We start from the raw sequence: 20,084 nt of genomic DNA, 5'->3' as shown, positions 1-20,084 counted from the left end.
TGTGAGGATGTGGGGGAGGAGGGAGGAATCAAGATTTCCTTGTGCTCTTCCCAAGCACCCTATCATAGAGACATGGAAATCAGGGGCTCCCTTTGGAATCATGGTCCCTTTGCACATTTGGTGAAAACTTGGGCCTTCTCTCTGGACAAATGTGCAAATGTACACTTTGCATACAATTTCAGGGACTTCAGGGACAAAGGATTGGGTGGACGGTTGATTCTTAAGTGCATGTAGAAGCATAAACATGCAGGAATTAAAAAAAAAAAAAGCTAGAGAAAAAGGAATGGAAAGAGATTCTGTCTTACCTGATATTAAAACAGAGACTCAATGTATTTAGAGCAGCATGGTATCGAAGCAGGACTACACGAATTAGTGGAACAAGTCGGAAAAGAGAAATGGATCCAACCACACAAAGGAATTTGGTGTATGATAAAGTTGGCACTTCAGGTAAACGGGTGAAATAACTGGCAAGTCATTTGAGGAAATGAGAGAAAACTGTGTCCTTACACCAAAATAAATTCCAAGTGACTAGCATATTTATATATTTTATGTACCAGAAGAGAGCATGAGTGAATGTTTCAATAATCCTGGAGATGGAAAAGACTTTCCTAGGCATGATGAAACCTAGAAGCCAAAGGAAAAACATCGATAAATTTGACTATAAAAACTTCTATAGAGAAGAAATGATCATACTCAAGTTTGAAAGACATATGACAAACTGGAGAGGATGAATCCCAGCAGTCCTCTACTCCTGCCCACTCTACCCCGCCGGCTCCTCCCCCAAGGCGTGAAGGGAGCGAGCAGGAGGGACCGCAGTGGCTGTGAGAGGGCAGAGCACACGGTGGAGGCTCCTCCCACAGCCCCCCGGCCAGCGCCCACCTGTTCAGGGGCGGGGAAGCCCCGGAAATCCCAGCCCAGCCATCTGGGTCCACAGCAGGTGCCTCAGCACAGCAGAGCCAGAGTCCGCCCTGAGGCTGCTCACCACTTCCCTCGTATGGCCATCCTGGGAACTGTAATCTTCCGTTCCAGTTCATGCAGCTCCCCGATTTTAAGGCGGGATTTTTTTTTTAAGATTTATTTTTAAGTAATCTCTACACCCAGTGTGGGGCTGGAAACTACAACCCCGAGATCAAAAGTCGCCGGCTCCACCGACTGAGCCAGCCAGGCACCCCGTGGGAATTTTTTTCTTAAAATAAATAACAGCTAAATTTTTGAGGGAGCTAACAATGTCCCAGGCATTGTACTAAACACTTAAACATACAGCATTTAATTTAATGCTCAAAGCCGCTCTTCTGGGTAGGTCTACTTTATTATCAGCTCCATTTGACAGATGAGGACACAGGGTTAGAGAGAAGTGACTTGGACAAATTCTAAGTGGCAGCATCAGGATTCAAAGTCCGACTCCCGGCCCCACTCTTGTTATAAGAAAGCCAAGGTCTAGGAAGAAGTCAATAAAACAAAGTATTTTTTAAAATTTATTTTTATTTTTTAATTTTTTAAATTAACATATAATGTATTATTTGTTTCAGGGGTACAGGTCTGTGATTCATCAGTCTTACATAACTCACAGCGCTCACCATAGTACGTGCCCTCCCCAATGTCCACCACCCAGCCATCCCATACCTCCCATTCCCCTCCACTCTGTTTCCTGAGATTAAGAGTCTCTTATGGTCTGTCTCCCTCTCCGGTTTTGTCTTGTTTCATTTTTCCCTCCCTTCCCCTATGATCCTCTGTCTTGTTTCTCAAATTCCTCCTATCAGTGAGATCATATGATACTTGTCTTTCTCTGATTGACTTATTTCGCTTAGCATAATGCCCTCTAGTTCCATCCACATGGTCGCAAATGGCAAGATTTCATTTTTTGATGGCTGCATAATATTCCATTGTATATATATACCACCTCTTCTTTATTCATTCAATGTTGATGGACATCTAGGCTCTTTCCATAGTTTGGCTATTGTGGACATTGCTGCTATAAACATCGGGGTGCATGTACCCCTTTGGATCACGACATTTGTATCTTTGGGGTAAATACACAGTAGGGTAATTGCTGGGTCATAAGGTAGCTCTATTTTCAACTTTTTGAGGAACCTCCATACTGTTTTCCAGAGTAGCTGCACCAGCTTGCATTCCCACCAACAGTGTGGGAGGGTTCCCCTTTTTCCACATCCTCGCCAACATCTGTCGTTTCCTGACATGTTAATTTTAGCCATTCTGACTGGTATGAGGTGATATCTCATTGAGGTTTTGATTTGGATTTCCCTGATGCCGAGTGATGTTGAGCACTTTTTCATGTGTCTGTTGGCCATTTTGATGTCTTCTTTGCAGAAATGTCTGTTCATGTCTTCTGCCCATTTCTTGATTGGATTATTTGTTCTTTGGGTGTTGAGTTTGGTAAGTTCTTTATAGATTTTGAATACTAGCCCTTTATCTGATATGTCATTTGCAAATATCTTCTCCCATTCTGTCAGTTGTCTTTTCCTTTTGCTGACTGTTTCCTTTGCTGTGCAAAAGCTTTTTATCTTGAAGTCCCAATAGTTCATTTTTGCCCTTGCTTCCCTTGCCTTTGGTGATGTTTCTAGGAAGAAGTTGTTGCGGCTGAGGTCGAAGAGGTTGCTGCCTGTGTTCTCCTCAAGGATTTTGATGGATTCTTGTCTCACATTTAGGTCTTTCATCCATTTTGAGTCTATTTTTTTGTGTGGTGTAAGGAAATGGTCCAGTTTCATTCTGCATGTGGCTGTTCAATTTTCCCAACACCATTTGTTGAAGAGACTGTCTTTTTTCCATTGGACGTTCTTTCCTGCTTTGTTGAAGATTAGTTGACCATAGAGTTGAAGGTCCATTTCTGGGCTCTGTATTCTGTTCCATTGATCTATGTGTCTGTTTTTGTGCCAGTACCATACTGTCTTGATGATTAGAGCTTTGTACTAGAGCTTGAAGTCCGAAATTGTGATGCCACCAGCTTTGCTTTTCTTTTTCAACATTCCTCTGGCTATTCGGGGTCTTTTCTTGTTCCATACGAATTTTAGGATTATTTGTTCCATTTCTTTGAAAAAAGTTGATGATATTTTGATAGGGATTGCTTTAAATGTGTAGATTGCTCTGGGTAGCATAGACATTTTCACAATATTCATTCTTTCAATCCATGAGCATGGAACGTTTTTCTAAAACGAAGTTTTTTGATGTTAACCTTGATCCAGGCTTTGTCCCAGGTGCTGGGGATTCAGAATTGAGGAAAATAGTCATTAAGAGAGACGGGAGAGAAATATTTCTGACACAGTGAATCCTGGAAACAGCCAAGGACCCATTAACCACAAGAAGGGGTATGGGGAGAGAGGAGGGGTGCAGGAGGAGATGTCCTTGAAATGAGTCTTGTGGAATTTAAGGGAAGGGTGAAGGAGTGGGGCAACACTTATAAGTCTGGGCAAAGAAGAACAGAGCTTAGGGGAGGAGCAGTGGTCTACCTGCCCTGAGTCTTGGGGTTGGTTAGAGATGAAGCTGGACAAGTATACCGGGGCCAAGCTAGAGTTTGGGCACAGAGGAGTTTGGGCACAAAGATTTTGAGAGCTTTTCAATGGTTTAGTTGACTTGGTCTAGGGGCCACCTGCTCTGCCAACCCAACCTGCTTCTTTCTTCCCAAATGGTCCCCACCTGAGTTCAAGCTACCAGTTGCTTAAGCCAGAAACCTAAGAGTCACCTTTGACTCCTCCTCTGTCCTCACTGCCATCCAGTTAATTATCAGGGCCTGCCTAACCCACCTCTTAAATATTCCCCAGGTTCATTTACTGCTATCCATCCCCATGGCCAGTCCCCTCGTCCACACTCGTTCTTCTCACTCCTGAATCCAGCTGGGGGCAGAGACTTGGTTTGTAGGTCTAGACATCGCCAAGCTTTCACCCAAGAGAAATCCTTCTAAAACGAATCTGCCCACATCTACTCTCCTACTGAAAACCCTTTTCATTGATCCATTCAACAAATATTGAGTATTTGTTACGTGTTAAATACTGAGGACACAACAATGAGCAAAACATAGAATTTAAAGTCTGTTGGTGGGGGGATGTCTGGATGGTTCCATCAGTTTAAGCATCCGATGCTTGATTTCGGCTCAGGTCATGATCAGGTCAGGGTTGTGAGATTGAGCCCCACGTTGGGCTCAGTGCTGGGCGGGAGCCTGCTTAAGATTTTCTCTCTCTCTCTCTCTCCCTTTGCCCCGCCCCCACTCCCTCTTTAAAGAAAGAAATAGAGTCTATTGGGATGGCAGACATCAATCAAATGACCACCACACCAAAATAATACATAATTACAAACTGGAATATGTGCCATAGGAGGGCCTGCTAGAATGTTCCTCAAGGTACTTCATCTGAAGTTTGAATAGCTGTCAACCAGATCAGAGTCAAGGATAGGGTAAGAGTTTATGCGAAAAGGCCCCAAAGGTGCTTCTGAGTCTCAGTTTTCTCATCTGTATTATGGGGATATTTATAGTTGTGAGGATTAAATGAGTTAATATATGTAAAGTCCTTAGAACGGGTCTTAGGACATAATAAATTTCCCATAAGTGTTAGCTATAATAACAATAATTATTATTTATTTTTCTTTAGAGAGCCATTGAAGGTCTATCGGCAATGTTGTTAAATCATAAAGAAGCTTTTTTTTTTTTTTTTAAAGTAAGCTCCATGCCCAGCGTGGAGCCCAAGGCCGGGCCTGAACTTACAGCTCTGAGATCAAGACCTGAGCTGAGGTCAAGAGTTGGATGCTCAACCAACTGAGCCACCCATGTGCCCTACAAAGAAGCATTTTTTAAAGGTCACTCTTGCTGCAGTGAGGAGCATGGTTGGGAACAAGGAAAGAGCAGATTTGGGGAATTAATGAGGGCACTTTGCAGGGGCATTGAGAACTGTGGGGCATTTAAACCAAGGAGGCAGAGAGCATTTGGAGACATTTTGTGATTTTGGTGGGTGAAACGACTGGCCTTGGTGTTTGATTGGTGGTGGGAGACTGTAGGAGGTGGCAGGGGGCTCCCAACATCTTGACCCCAGCAGCAGGGCAGGTGGTGATGTTCTTCACCAGGTTGGGGAAGCCTGGAGGAGGACCGGGCCTGGGGGCAGTGCTCAGGCCAGTTGTGGATGTGTTCAGGCACAGGCACTGTGGGGAGTCCTGGATGTGGGGATGCAGAAGCAGCTGTTTGGGTCTGGAGTTCAGGGGAGAAATTGTGGCTGAAGACATAAAATTGAGATTGTTGGCAAATACCTGATAATTGGGCCTCAATCATCCCATCTGTAAAATGATAGGAGGAAGGAGATAGCTAGATGATTTTTAAGGTTTCTCCAACATGTGTAAGATTCCAGTTGTTGAGGTTGGTAGGCCCGCAGAGATAGGGAGAAAAAAATCCATGTGGCCTGAAAGATTTGGCCAAGGCTTCTTGGAGGCTATTTGTTATTCTTTAACCTATTTTTTACTGAGCAGCTACTATGAGCCAAAGGCTCTGCCAGGGGTGGAAGGGTGAATAAGACCCAGCCCTTGCCCTCAGGGAATTCAGTCTGAAGTGCAGAGACAGACAAAGCAAAGGGCAATTACAAAAATGTAACCCAAGTGCCTAAAGGCAAGCTTGGGAGACAAGAATGCTTCTAGGGGAACTGACATCCAAGACAAGACCTGAAGGTCAGGCAGAAGAAGAAAACTGTGTGGGGAATCTGGGCTGGAGAAGATTGTTTTTGTTTTGTTTTGTTTTTTTCAGAGGAAGGGGGGAGGGGAAGAGGGAAAGAGGGAGGGGGAAAGAGAGAGAATCCCAAGTAGGCTCCATGCCCAGCACAGAGCCTGCCACCAGGGCTCGATCTCACAACCCCGAGATCATGGCCTGAGCAAAAATCAAGAGTCAGACGCTCAACTGACTGAGCCATCTATGCACCCCTGGAGAAGATTGTTTATGTGGTTATTTTAAAGATTTTCATCCCTCTTGAATTTTTTGCTTTGGAGTCTACCCATGTGCCCTGAGAGTCTATTTCAGGTACAAAGGCCCAGATACTGGTAGTTGCATTTTATAGGCTGTGTTGAATTTGTCTTCTTCTTCTCCTTCTCTTCAATGCTCCTTGTGGCCTCAACTCCACATGCTTTGCCAGGGCTTGGATGAAGGCAGGGCAAGAGAGGCACCTAGAGCACAAATTTAGGGAGGCATATCTCAGGGATATGCAACGTGCTCCTGGCCCTGCTTCCTGCTCACACCCCCACTCCAGCCCTTCTGGTGCTCACATCTTGCTGTCTACACCACACGGCCCACCCCCACTGGCCTGGTGAAAGCTCACTCCTGCTCCAAGGCTCAACTCCTGGAAGTCTACTGCTCTTGCCACCCATCCCTGCCTCCTCCCATGGCCAAGGTGATCCTCTGTGCTCTAACAGCATGGTAAAGGCTGCATAGCGCAGACCAGACTTTGGCATCAGAGCCCTGCTGTGCTATTTATTATCTGTGAACCGCTCTCTGAGACGGTTTCCACTTGTGTAAAATGTGGTGCCGACTTCACAGGGGAGTTGTAAAGATTAAATGAGAAAATGTATGTAAAGTGATCAGCAGTGATTGGTACAGGGTACTCAGTAAGTGGTAGATATTATCAGTTTGTTTATACTTCTTCTAAAGCACTCATGTATTCCAATTATTCTCCTGCTTTTATCTTCACTATACCATAATTTCCTTGAGTCAGGGAGGAGGAGGGGAGGTAGGAGGAGGGAGATCTTTATGAATGACATTGAACAGGCACTAAGACATGTCTGCTGCACAAATAAAGGAAAGAAATGACAAATTCTATGGAAAAAATTCTGGAAAGAAAATCTGGAGCCTTGGGCTCTAGTCACATGGTCCCGGTGATGGCACAGTGCCTGCCCAACTTATATTCACTTGGAAGAAGAGCTGCCCAGACCACAAACCCTATTGGGCTCCTGCTTTAGACCACTTGGCCCCTTTAGTTTCTAGACTTGAACAAATGGGGCCAGCACCAGAGCCAAGGGTTACCATTTCATATACTCGCTGGTGACCTTTAACTAATGGCCTACCATAACAATCTGAGACAGGCCAGTTAGAGGCTCTCTTGATGCAAGGAACAGAAAGAAACTGTCAGGTAACAGAGAGAGCTAGAGTAGGGAGGTCAGAGACAAGTGAGCCTTGGCCAGTAGAACCATGTGCACGCCAAGATAAGAGGGAGCAGAGACCAAGAAGAAGCAGAAGCCGATTAGTAGGTAGAGGCAAAAGGAGCAGCCCTGTGCAGAGATGGGGGAGGGCATCAGGAGAGGGAGAATGAATAGAACAGTGAGTCCTAGAGCTGCTTTGTTCCTGCTGGCATTTCAGTTCCAGTCCTTACAAGAAAATCCTTTATATTTGAGCTAGTTTGGGTTGATTTCTGTCCCTTGCAGCCCAATGAGCCTGATTCTACTTGTTATCCTGGTCAGTCTCTGCCCCTCTCAGCACCTCAGTTTGACTAGACCATCTCTATGGTCTTCTCCAGATCAATGTTTGCTTTGAACACCACGTAGAGAGAATGGATTTTAGGTTGTTGGCAACTGAGTTCAGTATTACAGAGTGCCATGACATCCTGGCTCCCAAAATAGCTTGGTAACTGGTTAACGAGGCTGTGGAAGGATCCAACACACATCTGACTTTCAACCTGAGTCCAGCTGATACAGTCAGCCTCCACACCGCCCCTCCCCACCCCAGGTCCATTGCATCCTTTGTTGGATCATAAAGGAACTGAGAAACCAGGGCTGGTGTTTCTCCAGTATCTTTGGCTGCTAAATGCCCTACCTACCCCCTTAACACTTTCCTGGACCCGCTTCAGCATTTCAGAGGAGTCCAGTGCCAGGTCTGCTCCAAAGAAAGTGCCACTCCAGGAAGATTTTGAACAAAGAAAGTTTCCTTCTTTGGTGTTAAGATTTCCTGCCTTCCAGCTGTTTGGCTCTCAGCCTGGGCCCTGCCTCCATCTTTCTAAGCTAACAGCTATGTTGATAATAATACTTCCTTGCTTTTGTAGGGTGCTTTGTACTTTTCAGAGCATTTTCATGCTTGTCTTTGATACTCACGGAAACCTAGGGAGGATAGGCAAGAAGGGGAGTGTAGAGGATAATACCTATCTCCCATCCCATCCACCCCCTTAAAACTATTTATTTTAAAAGAACTTAAAATAGATGAAAATATTGAGACCGATCTTGATTAAGTGACTTACCCAAGATCACAGAGCAGGTAGCTGACTGAGCTGGATCTAGAAAGTTCCCAATTGCGGGTCACACTTAAACAGGACTTGCCTAACACTGCCTTGCAAAACACTGCTGGCCATGGCAAGGGACCCCTGAGAGAAGTGGTGTTCCTGGCACTGCTGCCCTTTGGGGCCCCCAGGAATCATTCACAATCTTACCCCTCCAGTCTCTGTGGAGACTTGGCTACCCCACAGCGGTTTGGGTAGCACCAGGAGCCCATAGAAGGTTAGCTGTAAGCATTTAGTAGCAGTGCTTTATATACTGGCAAAAATGAATGCTAGTGGAAGAGTCCATTTTCTTGGTTTGGTTACAGAGCACTTTATGGAGGGTAAGACAGGAAAGGTTGAGAACCATAGGTCTACCCTTCTACCAGCACCTCTGAAAAAGAGGAAGCAGAGGTAATCATTCCTGCCCATCCTCCCTTCCTAAACTCTACTCTGCAGCAAGGACACCTTGTCTTGGCCCCTCTGTTTCGGGCCCCTTGCCAACTGCATTCATTGCTGCACTCCCACCTGGTCAGGATGAGCCTATCTCTCCCAATTGCAACATGGCCTCAGGTTGTTCTGGGAGACACCAGTAAGTTCTAATCATTAGGGGTAAGTAAGGAAGCAATGGGAGTAGGAAGCTTCATCTGGGCTTCCTCCAGGGTCTGTCCTTGCTCCTTCCTCAGTGTGCCCTGGAGAGCATAGTGTGCTTTTCTTGTGGCAGTCACCCAGCCTGGCAACTCCAAACAGCACAACTGGGAAATTAGTCAAGGAAGTTGGCCTATCCCATGGCCCAGACAATATGTCAGCTGAGGTGAAGACAAGAAACCAGAAAATGTGCTTGGAAACCTGTTGGCTTGAAGGAGCAGAAGGGTAAGGTGAGGCAGACTAGAGATTTTTTTTTTTTTAAGATTTTATTTATTTGACAGAGAGAGAGAGACAGCGAGAGCAGGAACACAAGCAGGGGGAGTAGGAGAGGGAGAAGCAGGCTTCCCGCGGAGCAGGGAGCCTGATGCGGGGCTCAATCCCAGGACCCTGGGATCATGACCTGAGCCGAAGGCAGATGCTTAATGACTGAGCCACCCAGGCGCCCCCAGACTAGAGATTAATACCTGCAGGAAGCTTCTACCACCCCTAGGCTTGGAAGATCAAATGGAAGGGTGTTACGGGGTCCAGAAGTACGCTTGCTGCTGACACTATGGGAGCTTAGGTTTTTCCTTTTTTTCTTTAAAGATTTATTTATTTATTTGAGAGAAGAGAGAGAACGAACGAAGCAGGGGGGGAGGAGCAGACGGAGAGGGAGAATCAGACTCTCCGCTGAGCAGGGAGCCTGATGTGGGACTCGATCCCAGGATCCTGAGATCATGACCTGAGCCAAAGGCAGACGCTTAACCCACTGAGCCACCCAGGTGCCCCAGGAGCTTAGTTTTTGAAATGATGCTGCTGGCAGAACTGCCAGAGGTCCCTGGAGCCTGCAGGTACCCACTGCTGCCCCTCCAGTACCACCAACCCTGTTGGAGCCTGTGGGCAGTAACCCACCACTGCTGGAAACGCTGAATGTCCCTGAGCCCATCACCACCAGCTGTTGCCAGAGTCTCCAGTGGATGCAGAGAGAAAATGATTTTGCCTGTCCTATTGCCGTGCCATCTCCAGCTTGCAATTTCTCACCTGTGCTTCCCATTCACCGAATCTGACAGGAAGCCAGCTGGCAAAGGGAGTCTGGGAAATGACCAGCGTAAATGCTACTGAAACTTACCGCTCATTTCGGCCCGTTAGGGGTCATATGTATTAGACCTTAGTTGATTACCTCATTATTTTCCAGGATCCATGTGTTTCTAGGAAGCCGACTCCATGGGAGTAGAGCAGGGCTGAGATAGTCAATGGCGAGAATGATTGGTTCAGGATGGACATATGAATCAGCCAGTCCAATCAGAGGGAATCTCAGGATTTTTGCCGAGAAGGCTGGTACACGGACAGTCTCTTCCTTGCTAACCATGAATGAGGAAGCAGGCGAGCCTTGGGAGATGTTGGCTGTCATCTTGGGGCAATAGGGGAGCAGAAACCAGGCTGAAAGAGTAGACCTGATGACTAGGAGATTAATTTGGGGGCACATATGTAACCCACATACTGTGTTCACTACTTAGGAAGCTCTGGCATAGTTGATCAGTCTCATGCCCTTTACAGTGCCTATTATCAACCACAAAGCAAGACAATTTATGAGTATCATGGAAAAATCTGGAAGAGAAAGAAAGTTCTAGGAATCAGCCACTTTTCCCACGGTCACATCGTGGACCAGTGGCTTTTGAACATTTTTTATTGTACCCTCAATAAGAAATCAATTGTACAGTGTGACCAGGACACACATAGCTATATAAATAACTTAAATAAAGTTTCACAACAGTTTCTACAGTATTTACCCTGCAAAGTGCAATCAATTCAAATTTTCAATTCAATTCTATTTTTTAAAAAGATTTTATTTATTGGGCAACCCTGTTGGGACCCCTCTCACTCTTGAGAGACTTTTCTGTATCTTCACTTAATAAATGTCTATTGCTTTACTCAAAAAAAATTTTTTTTTATTGATTTGAGAGAGAGAGAGAGAGAGGGAGAGAGGACACAAGCAGGCAGAGGGGCAGAGGGAGAGGGAGAAAAGGACTCACCGCTGAGCAAGGAGTCTGACACGGGCTGAATCCCAGGACCCTGAGATCATGACCTGACCTAAAGGGCAGATGCTTAACCAATTGAGCCACCCAGGCTCCCCTCTATTCCATTTTTAAATAAAGCTGGTCACAAACTTCTAAATGATTTCATGACCTATTAATGGGTTATGACCTGCAATCTGAAAAATATTGCCCTATACCATGCCATCATAATTGCTGTAAAACTTAACTCTTGATTTTAAGCATCCTAACCTTTACTAACTTTCTTGCTTTTGTACGCATATTCCCTGTCTTCCTTTGCTATGAAGGAAAGTCACAGCGTCCCAGGTCTCAGAGGCCAGCCTCTCCCCAACCTGAGGTAAGGACACCAAGAACTTACCTCTGTAGATACTCTTTTGCATTGCCGATTTCTGCCTGTCTACTGGAATGTTCAGTTTATAAAATTGCTCGAGTCTCTTTTCTTAAAATCAAAACCAAACCAATAAATAAAAAGCTCCCTTTGACCTCATTTCAACTGCCACTTTAAGTCAACCCAGAATAGATATGGTTGAATGGGATAGGAATTAGAAGGGTGGCCTAGAGGTAAACTCAGTAGAAGGGATGAGGACCCTGTCAAGAAGACAAGTAGTGGGTGTGGAAGGGAGAAAAAAAGCATCGCAACTTACGTGAACAGATAGAAATCAGAAGTGAATTTTGACACAAGAACTGCCTTCCTTAAACTCCTCTTTTGAGAATCCTACTCCCTGGCTCCCTTTTTGGTAGAGCCTGGAGTCTGGAGACTTATAAGCTCAGGTTCAATACCAGCTTTGCCATTTCTTCTTCTTCTTCTTTTTTTTTTTTTAAGATTTTATTTATTTATTTGAGACAGAGAGAATGAGAGACAGAGAGCATGAGAGGGAGGAGGGTCAGAGGGAGAAACAGACTCCCTGCCGAGCAGGGAGCCCGATGCGGGACTCGATCCCGGGACTCCAGGATCATGACCTGAGCCGAAGGCAGTCGCTTAACCAACTGAGCCACCCAGGCGCCCCCCAGCTTTGCCATTTCTAAGCTGGCTAATTTTGGATAAATTACATCTCTAAGTTTTCTCATCTGTAAAATTAGTCTAATAAAACCTACCTTATCAAGTTGGCTTAAGGACTAAATGAGATCAGTATATTTTAGCTCTTATTATTATTAAGGCCTTCTCCCATCCTTATATAAAACCTTACCTCCTCCCCCCACTAATAATAATTACCATAGTGACACTTGTTGAGCAATTCCTCTGTGCCAGGCAATATGCTAAGGACCTTACCAATAGTTTCCAAGCCAAGAAGGATTCCCTGGCACCTTCTTACCGTAGTTTTCTCCCTCTGATAATGCAATTAACAGAGTGTCCACTATGCATCAGGGAGGGGAGTGAACTGGCTTACTTGCATTCATTCATTTTATAGATGTTAATTAAGCACCAACTATGGTGCCAGGAACTTACTAGGTGTTGGAGATACCAAGATGAACAAGGCCCTGAACCTGGAAGGACTCACAGTCTAGTCACACAGTAAGTGTTGTGTAACAAGGGGATGTATATGAGATGTTCATGCCTTGTGGCTTCCTTGGTCTAGGCAATCCCATCTTTGGCTTCAGACCTAATGACTCATAGTGATTGGTTCTGTTTTTCTGGCTTGACTTTGGAGCCTTGTTTTCAGGACATGCCTTTAGGTTCTCAGCTCCCCACAAGCCACCAGGATTAAGAGAAAATGTGTTCCTTATCTTTTTTTTTTTTTTTTTAAGATTTTATTTGTTTATTTGATAGAGAGAGATAGTGAGAGCAGGAACACAAGCAGGGGGAGTAGGAGAGGGAGAAGCAGGCTCCCCACCGACCAAGGAGCCCGACGAGAAACTCGATCCCAGGACACTGGGATCATGACCTGAGCTGAAGGCAGACGCTTAATGACTGAGCCACCCAGGTGCCCTTGTGTTCCTTATCTCTCCCTGCCTGGGATACCCCTCCAGAGGGAAGAAAAATAGCAGATGCGCAAAAGACAGGTACACTGCTGGTCTGGCTTTCACCCCTCACACTTTTCACACTTTTCTGTCTTAATCCACTCAGTCTCCTAATTGTCAAATTCAACTGACTCTTTGTGCCTCTGCAGATCTTTTGCCCCTTTCTCTTTTTCTGGTACCACATATCATTTCCTGTTCTTTGTATCTTTCACCTCTACAGCTCAGAGGGGTTAAGTCACCTGTTCAATTTATACCACTAAGAAATAGAGTTGGGACTTGAACCCAGAGTAGGCTGATTCCAAAGCATATGCTTTAGCTAACATTCCATACTGCCTTCCCAAGCAAATCAGTAGTCTAGATCTATGCTGTCCAATATGTAGTCATTAAATGCATATAGCTTATTTAAACTGAAATTAAAATAAAGTGAAATAAAAATTCAGTTTCTTAGTTGCACTACCTGTCTTCAAGTGCTAAACAGCTACCTGTGACTGGTGCCTACTATACTGAACAACGTAAATATAAAACATTTCCAGGATGCCTGGGTGGTTCAGTCAGTTAAGTGTCCAACTGATGATTTCGGCTCAGGTCATGATCTCAGGATTGTGAGATCAAGCCCCACATTGGGCTCTGCGCTCAGCAGGGAGTCTGCTTGTGATTCTCTCTCCCTCTGCCCCTCCCCCACTCGCACACTCTCTCTCTAAAATAAATAAATCTTTAAAAAAAAATAAAACATTTCCATCATTGCAGAAAGTTCTATGGAATAGGGTTGGTTTAGAAAAAGTGTAGGGTAGCATTGTGTTAGATTGCATTCTGCCCTCTGACTTCTTCTCTTTATCCTCTGTCCCCTTATTTATTCTCAAGGAGTGGGCAGCATTTCTTTCATCTGCCCAACTCTCTCCTCCCACTTTTCTGGGACGTGTTATTCTATCCCACACCTTGCTATCACACCATTATCCACAGGGTCACAGTGAATACAGCCATGTTTATACATGACCCTGCATCTCTCTCCACAATGTTGATTGCTTCAGGGGTGGACATCTGGCCAAAGCTAGCCCAAGCAGTAGCTCTTCTCCCAGAAATTCGAAATGGAACCTAAAAGTTTAGTTGCTTGGCTGATCTCTTGAATGGAGGTGACTTGGGATCCACTGGTGACCATGTTTTGATCTGGATTGGGAAAACTGGTCTTCAGAGAGATCAAGAAATGACAAAACAGTTACGCATATTGGGGAGAGTTGGATCTAGCAGCTCAAAGAAAGTTCACAGAGCTCTGCCTTCCTTTGTGATGACTTCATGCTCAGGCAGGCTCTCTTCATGAAGCAGAAATGATGGCCACCCCCAGATCCATATGGCTCAAGACCTCCAGAAGAAAAGTCCTATCTTTCCTGGATCTATATTTCACATCTTCCAGAGGGCTTTGCTTAGCTTAGGTTGGGTCATGTGCTCATCTGTGCAACTGTGACCTGTCTTAGCAAGGGTTCCTAGAAAACAAAGTCTGAAGAAGGGATTAAGTGCTAAAGGTTTTTGTAGGATGCAGATTTCTAGGGCAGTGAGAATGAAGGGATAGGGGAAGCAGGAAAAGATGGAAAGCAATGCAAGGAAATGTTTGCTACTTCTTCACGATGAGCTGCGAAGAGACACAGCTAGTCTCTTGAGAGGTCCACCCACTTGGCCATGTGGAATGTCTCTAGATAGGTTGCATAGAGAAATTGTACCTTGAAACAATCCATTAGAGGAAGGAAAAGAGACTGGATTGTTCTATCCTGCTGCTTCCTGTCTCCTGTCTCCCATTGATTACTTTGCCCTATGGGTAGTTAAATCTCCTATACTTCCAGGTTGCTTCATTGGCCCCTTCAGCAGCTGCTCAGGAAGCCAGAGCTCATGTTCTCTGAAGAGGTGTGTCATCAGGGTCTGAAAGCTGCAGAAGCCTTAGAATCCACATTTGCAATTAGTTGGCCTCAGGCAGAACTGTAAGGCCTCACTCAGAGTTGGTCAGCCACGTCTGTGGGTGAGGTGGACCAAATAACTAATGGTCTGAGAGTGAAATGACGCTGAGACACTGTGAGGAAGCATTGGGCCAAGATGTGGGGATCATTATGATCAGTCAGACTGGGTCATATGCCTACTCCTACAGCTGATGGGATATGGAAGATATGCTGTGGAAAGAAATATCCCATCCTCCCTTCCCTCATGCCAGTTCAGATCCTTAGAAAATCAGATACCAAGACAGGATTAAATGCAAGGAATTTATTATGAAAAACACCTGTGAGAGAAAATGGGGTAGGAGCTGAGAGACCAAGGACCATCAGACAATGATGCAGATCTGACCCTAAGGGAAGGAGAGAGAAGGAAGAAGTTCTAGGTGGAAGGGTCTTAGACTGCAGTGTAGTTCCAAGGAAAGTTTGGCAAGGCAACATTGAGGGCCCTTGGGCCAAGGTGGCCCATTAGAAGAGCATCATTTATTCTGAAAAAAGCTTATCCCAAAATTCCTGCAGGGCTGTCATTGGCCAGGACCAGCCTGGGGGAGGGGAGGCCTGAGAGTAAGGGGTGATGGATTTCAGAGCTCAGCACTTGCGCTGCTGATGAATTACACTTCTCCCAGTTGGAGATCTGAAAAGTGCATTCTCATGGCCACAGACCTTTTCAGCCCAGCACTACATGCAGATGAAGAAGGATGGTTTTACAATCTAAAAGAAGAAGAAAAAAAAGTAGAGTGCCACTACCAGTTGAAGGGGCAAAGGTGTTGAGCAGGCAAGACAACAATGTTCACCTCACAGCTTACAATGTCTCATTTGTAATCCAACTCTACATGTTCCAACCTGAACTCATGACTTCTCCATGCTCTAGAAAAGTCCAGAACTCTTCATCTGGAGACTACCATCCTCCCAGCTGTGAAATATGAAAGTCATATTAAACACCTCTTGATCCCCTCTCCCCCTGCCCCTGAAATAGCCAGCCACAACAGTCAAGTCCTTCCAATCCTACCGTGGCAATGTCACCTCTGCAGTTGTTCTCATTGCTGATGTGTTCAGGAGCTCATTGCATCTTGCCTGAACTACTGTGGAAGTCTCCAGTGGTCCTTTTGCAATCCCATTCCATCTTATCATCTCTGCCAGATTGTCTTTAACTACAGTTTTCACCATGTCAATCCTTTTGTAAAAACTTCTGTCACTGGGAATGTAAAATGGTGTAGCCATGGTAGGAAACAGTATGGTGGTTCCTCAAAAAATTAAACATAGAATTACCATATGATCCAGCAATTTCACTTCTCAGTATATACCCCAAAGAACTGAAAGCAGGGACTCAGATATTTGTACACCAATATTCATAGCCATCATTATTCACAGTACCCAAAGGATGGAAAAAATCCAAATGTCCATTGATGGATAAATGGATAAACAAAATGTGCTATATACACATAATGAAATACTAATATTCAGCCATAAAAAGAAATGAAACTTTGGTACAACATGGATGAACCTTGAATATATTATGCTAAGTGAAATAAGCCAGACACAAAAGGACAAATATTGAATGATTCCACTTATATGAGATACCTAGAATAGTTAAATTTCAAAGAGACAGAAAACAGAACAGTTGTTACCAGGAGTTGGGGAAGGGAAGGATGGAGAATTATTGTTTAATGGGTATAGTTTCAGCAGAGGATGATGAAACAGTTCTGGAGATGGAGAGTGCTGATATTTACACAACAATGTGAATGTACTTAATGACAATGAACTACATACTCAAAAATGGCTAAAGCGGTAAAACAAGCAAAACCAAAAAAACTTCCATACTAACTCCCCTTAGCAGAAAATAAAACCCAAGAGCCTTAATCTGACCATATATAACTTTCCAGATGATTCTTCTTCCTTTTCCTGTTACTCTATATTTCCTCAATTGATCTCTTGCTTCCTATATTTGCTCCATTGGCTACCTACACATGGCATGCTCTTTCCCTTGTTCTACTCATTTTTTTAAGACCCAAAGGTCACATCCATGCCAATCTTTCTCCTTCCGCTATTCCATACTAAGTGGAAGTAATTGCTCTCCTTTTTGAACTCCCACAGCTTGTGAATTATGTCTGTCTTTAACATTTACTGCTTTTCTTTTAGATCAAAGAAAGCACATAATGAGATAGAGAGGTGTAGCTGAGGGTAGTCTAGTCGGCCCTCTAGACGGGTCCCTCTACTAGAGTGCTATAACCTTAAGGAATTTACCAACATCCCAGAACTGGTCTTTAGCCTTGCAAATTCAGAAGCCTGATTTTAATAGTAAGCAGAGTGGAACCATCTCCCAGGGCGGCTCTTGTATCCATTAAGTTCACAGAAACTGATGGTTATATAAGCCAGAATCAACAGGCTGATGTACAATGAAAAATGTAATTATCAAAAGAACTGGGATCCTCTAGGTGGCAGATCACTAAATTCTGTCCCCATAGGTAAGTCATTTGCTGGGTGAGTATAGAATCACACCAGGGAAGCACGTTGATCTTAAGAAGCATTTCTCAGCTGAGGCAGCCTGAGATATTCTCACCCACTGTAGGGATGACACGGACAAGGAAATACTAATGCCCAGGTCAGTTTGACTGGGGCAGAACTTAGAAGGGCAATACTAATGCTTGCCTCTGTGACTGCCCTGTTTTGGGTTGTCATGGCTGATTAAGCCCTTTGGTTCACAGAATCTCTCTCCAAATAAGATACAGAATGACTGGTTGGTAAGACTGATTAGGCATCCATTTATTAAATTACAATCACATCTGCCTTCTTGAGATTTCTCTTGTATGCCTGGACCAGAGTTCAGTTTGTTTTTTGATCATGTTTGTAGATAAACTCTAGGCTTACCACCACGGATAGCTGATTTTAAGGTTGCATTAGTCAGCTTAGACTGCTAGGTTATGCGGCATTAGCAAACAACTAAATGAATTTCAGTGGCTTACAATAACAAAGGTTTATTTCTTACCTCACATGTATGTCATGTACATCAGCTGTGGCTCTGCACATCTTTATTCTGGGACCAACGCTGGAGAAGCAGTTCTATTTGGGACATGCTGCTCTCATGGCAGATGAAAAATAATATGGTGGAATCATTAGATGGCCCATACATTTCTGCTCAGAAGTGGTTCATGCCATTTCTACTCACATTTCATTGACCAAAACAATGCCAAGCTTGATGACATTAGGGTGAGAAGTATAATCTCCTAGGGACAGACTAGATAGGCAGGGATTTAGAAAGGCAGGGGCAGAGAATATTGTTAATAGTCTATAGCAAGGACTAATATTCAGTCTGTGTGTACCAGTATGACTGGTACGTTATAATATTAACTATTAAAATATTGAAATAGTTTCATACTAGCTGATAAATACCTGCTACCCCAAGCTTCCTGACAACTCCCCTCCCCTGGGAGCCCTTGGGACCTACTCTTCATGCCTTAGCAACTAAAGGGTTAATACCTAGCACAGAAAGATATATCCACAACTTCATGGACTTCAAATCTGCTAGATAAATGCTTCAGCACTACTTGTTAAATATGTTTATGATCACCTTTGGCTGATTTTCTCTATGTAAATTCTTATTAGTTTAATTCTGAAGGCAACCTGATTTCCAGGCTCTTAGAGGGAAACTGACTGCAGCCCCTATGTGCCGTCGATACTTAACTATAACAGTAATATCTAATAATACTAATTCATGCTGATTCCTACACATTTTTACATCTTTTGTAACAAAACATATGCAATAATTAACTCAATATTTTAGACTCACTTAGCTTTTTCCCATTAGCTAAGCTCATCTGTCTACTATTTTAACATACTATTTGTGTCTGTTTTGAATTTTTTATGCCATTTCTCATGTCTGAAAATGTCATAATTATCACTAACTTCTTTGGCACTTCTGCAATTTCCAAGGCACTCTCCTTTACACTATTTCATTCAATGTCCCCAACACTCCCAGGAGGTAGGAAATAGATCATTTTACAGATGATGAAATCAAGACTCAGTGAAGTCAGGTGTCTTATAGCTAGTTAGGTTTTGTTCATTCATTCACCAAATATTTGAGTGCCTGAAGTGAGACTTATTCAGGTTGGATTTGGAAACAGTTTTCCTGAATTCATGTCAAGGGCTATTCCAGTATTCTTAACACCTTTATCATCAGAGTCATACACTCAAAGGAAAGAAATAATAATAGTGTTGATTATATTGTTGAAGACTCCTGCAACCCAAGTCTCCAAAAAGCTCCAAGGTCATTTATAAAATTCAAGGGAACCACCAGCAAGAGCAGTTTCATCTCTCTCAGTGCTTACATCTAACCCATTGGCTCAATGTAGATAATTCAGCCACAGCTTTTGGAGCTACTCAAATTGAATTTTGACACTTGCAAGCTGTGGGACTTTGATCGAGTTACTTAACCCTTTTGAGCATCAGTTTTATCTGTAACAGAAACACTAATGCCTCGGGACCAATTAGTTGTAGAGATCAAAGAGATAAGGTATGAAAGAGACGTAATGCTCATGGGGTTTTCAATTGTCTTGATGGAAGTTTTAAACTGCATTCAAATGAGAAAAGCAGTGTCTATGTCGACGTAAGGTTACACGCTAATAATTCTTGGGAGGTGCTGTTCTTTACTCCGGAGTATATAATTTTACAGTTTTGGTGTAAATCCCCTTTTATGGTACTGGTAACTATCTTCTTCTTCTTTTTTCTTTTTTTTTAAGATTTTATTTATTTATTTGAGAGAGAGAGAATGAGAGACAGAGAGCATGAGAGGGAGGAAGGTCAGAAGGAGAAGCAGACTCCCTGCTGAGCAGGGAGCCCGATGCGGGACTCGATCCCGGGACTCTAGGATCATGACCCGAGCCGAAGGCAGTCGCTTAACCAACTGAGCCACCCAGGCGCCCCCTGGTAACTATCTTCTTTAGGGGCGCACGTAATCTAGCAACCCCATGTCGTCCTTCGTCCCCCAGCTCTCTTTCCTCCCAAATTAAAAAAAACCCGAAAACCCAAAAAATGTATTTTAACATTCAAGTGCGCGCACCACATCAAAGGCGCACAAGCGTAGAACGCCCTGTGGAGGTCACCAGGCAACGCCTCCGGATCCTCTAGAAAGGGGTGGGGTCAGAAGGCTCTCTGATCTCATTCCTCCTCCCCAGGTCGTCGCCCCTTCTTAATTCTCGCGAGACTTCAAAAAACTCAGCTCCTGCGCATTACAAGATACAGGGAATCAAGGCGCC

The 20,084-nt window shown here is 44.1% G+C and overlaps 1 long non-coding RNA gene across 2 annotated transcripts; it reads right to left on the bottom strand.

Annotated features, from left to right (window-relative positions):
* Positions 1-1,523: 1,523 nt before the first annotated feature.
* On the bottom strand, positions 1,524-20,034 carry LOC135361451 (uncharacterized). 2 transcript variants are annotated; one of them, XR_010410966.1, is made up of 3 exons: positions 15,842-20,034; positions 10,027-15,745; positions 1,524-3,215 (listed from the first exon to the last, which is right to left on the bottom strand). It is a non-coding gene; the product is annotated as an uncharacterized LOC135361451 (long non-coding RNA). The 2 variants fall into 2 exon arrangements; XR_010410965.1 differs by having other exon boundaries at positions 10,027-16,076; positions 17,819-20,034.
* Positions 20,035-20,084: the final 50 nt, after the last annotated feature.

Source organism: Mirounga angustirostris, unplaced genomic scaffold (assembly GCF_029215605.1).
Source record: "Mirounga angustirostris isolate CCGP_5_RB_7025 unplaced genomic scaffold, mMirAng1.0.hap1 SCAF_4, whole genome shotgun sequence".
NCBI lineage: Eukaryota > Metazoa > Chordata > Mammalia > Carnivora > Phocidae > Mirounga > Mirounga angustirostris.
This window is presented reverse-complemented; position numbering and strand designations above follow the sequence as displayed.